The sequence below is a fragment of the Pygoscelis adeliae genome, unplaced genomic scaffold (assembly GCF_000699105.1).
Source record: "Pygoscelis adeliae isolate BGI_AS28 unplaced genomic scaffold, ASM69910v1 Scaffold116, whole genome shotgun sequence".
Classification (NCBI taxonomy): Eukaryota; Metazoa; Chordata; class Aves; order Sphenisciformes; family Spheniscidae; genus Pygoscelis; species Pygoscelis adeliae.
Window position 1 is genome coordinate 2,406,445 of NW_008825080.1, and position 2,352 is coordinate 2,408,796.

Below are 2,352 nucleotides of genomic sequence, written 5' to 3' on the forward strand. Positions count from 1 at the left end.
AGTAAGGATTGTACAGACAACACCTTCCCTGAAAGACCTTAGTTGACAAGGAGACCGCTGTATATCCTGTGCACTGAATCAGGCAGGGAAGTGCTGGAAAAACAGTTATGTGACCATGTATCATGATGGGCCTTGATATATTAGTTACACAGGCAACTTTAATTCTGAAATTTCCTAAACTTTTTTTACTGAATGGTCAATCTTAGCGTTCTTTAATATAGTTTTTTTTGTTGTGTGCAACTTCCCAAATTGATTCCCTCTTCCCTCCCCAAGAAAAAAACAGATAATAGAACATATGGAGCAGTACCAACACCCACAGCGCTGCCTCACAGAGCCTGCATTACAGCATCTCCTTCAGACCCAAAATCTACAGTTCATCAACAGAGTTAACTTTCCAACTGCCATATCAGACCTTTGACCATCAAGCAAAGAAAGGAATTTCTAATGAGAGAAACAAACGTTGCTGTCCTCGCCACCCAAAGAACTTAAGTTACCCATTTTGTGCCTGCTCATTATGGCTATTTAGTAACAGCAAAAGGACACGGACGCTTTGGAAGCCCAAGGTATAACCAAGGGCTGGAGGAACAGGCTTTTGTAGTCACAAGGCTTTCTGCCCTCACCCTTTTCTGATCTTTGTCCCCATGTGTTCCTCCCCGACCATCTCTGACCTCCACCTCGCTGTAGCTGCCAGGCCCAACTTCAAACTTGTGTTCCAGGCTGCTGCTTCTCTCCTCCCGTGGCCAAGCTCAAAGAGCAGCCACGCCAGGACCTACCGACAGCTTCTTTACTCAGCTTCTGGTCTGGGAGGTTCAGTGCCTTCTGGATGAAGGGAAAAACAATTACAGAGAAAGTCTCACTTAGCTACTGCTGCCCGAGGTTAGACCCAGGATTGCTTGGAGCAAAGGGGAGCTACAGAAAAATTCTGTCACTCTTGAGCACAGCAGGGCTTGGATAAACTTTATTTTAACTTGGAAATATTTGGACAAATTTTCACAGGCAGTGCAGCAGGCATATCTAAGGATGCAAAAGGTAACAAGTCTGCCAAATTCTAAGTCCTTGTTCTGGAGTATGAAAGAACTAAAGCTTTCCAGCCAAACTGTTTAGAGAATTTAAGAGGAAAAAAACTTTTTTATTTTTATGATCTCCTTCTGAGAAATAGCCGAACAACTTTCACTTAAGTTTCCCAGAAGAATTCAGGTTGGAGCAGACAATCAGCATGGAAGATGTTAGCTGGAATAGTGAAGGTCTGGCAAAACAATGAGGTACTGCAAACAGGGCCTTGTAATTCACCAAAAAGATACCTGTGCCTCACCAAATAATGTAGGTATTTTCAGTGTAGGCAGTTGATTAACATTTTCTAAAAACATATCAATTTTATATGCAATATATTCCTCCATTTTGAATTTTTTTTCACATTTTGTTGGCACTTGTCTTGAATGTTTCCTCACCAGATAATTTTCCTACTGATCTCTCTAAGCGGGGTCTTACAACACTTCTAAATCAAGCATACCATGCCATTGGACCCTGAAACTGGTAGAGAGAATCTAGAAAACATGCACAAGTCATAAATAGAGGCAACTGTCTTCTCTGCAAGCATCGGAAGACAAAAGGGCTAGGAAACAGTTCCGATATAATCATTTTAGCAGGTTGTTAATTTCTAAATATAAACCCTACAATTTGAACAGAAACATTATCTCTGTGCCTGGGAAGATCATGGAACAGATCCTCCTGGAAGCTATGCTAAGGCACATGGAGGACAGGGAGGTGATGTGAGGCAGCCAGCATGGCTTCACCAAGGGCAAGTCCTGCCTGACTAACCTAGTGGCCTTCTATGATGGAGTGACTACATCAGTGGACGCGGGACGGGCTAGAGCTGTTGTCTATCTGGACCTCTGTAAGGCCTTTGACATGGTCCCCCACAACATCCTTCTCTCTAAACTGGAGAGGTATGGATTTGATGGGTGGACTGTCCGGTGGGTGAGGAATTGGCTAGATGGTCGCATCCAGAGGGTAGTGCTCAACAGCTCAATGTCCAGATGGAGATTGGTGATGAGTGGCGTCCCACAGGGGTCCATATTGGGACTGGTACTGTTTAATATCTTCATCAGTGACATAGACAGTGGGATCAAGTGCACCCTCAGCAAGTTTGCAGATGACACCAAGCTGAGTGGTGCAGTCGACACGCCAGAGGAACGGGATGCCATCCAGAGGGACGGGATGCCATCCAGAGGGACCTGGACAAGCTCGAGAAGTGGGCCTGTGTGAACCTCATGAGGTTTAACAAGGCCAAGTGCAAGATCCTGCACCTGGGTCGGGGCAACCCCCGGTATCAATACAGGCTGGGGGATGAAG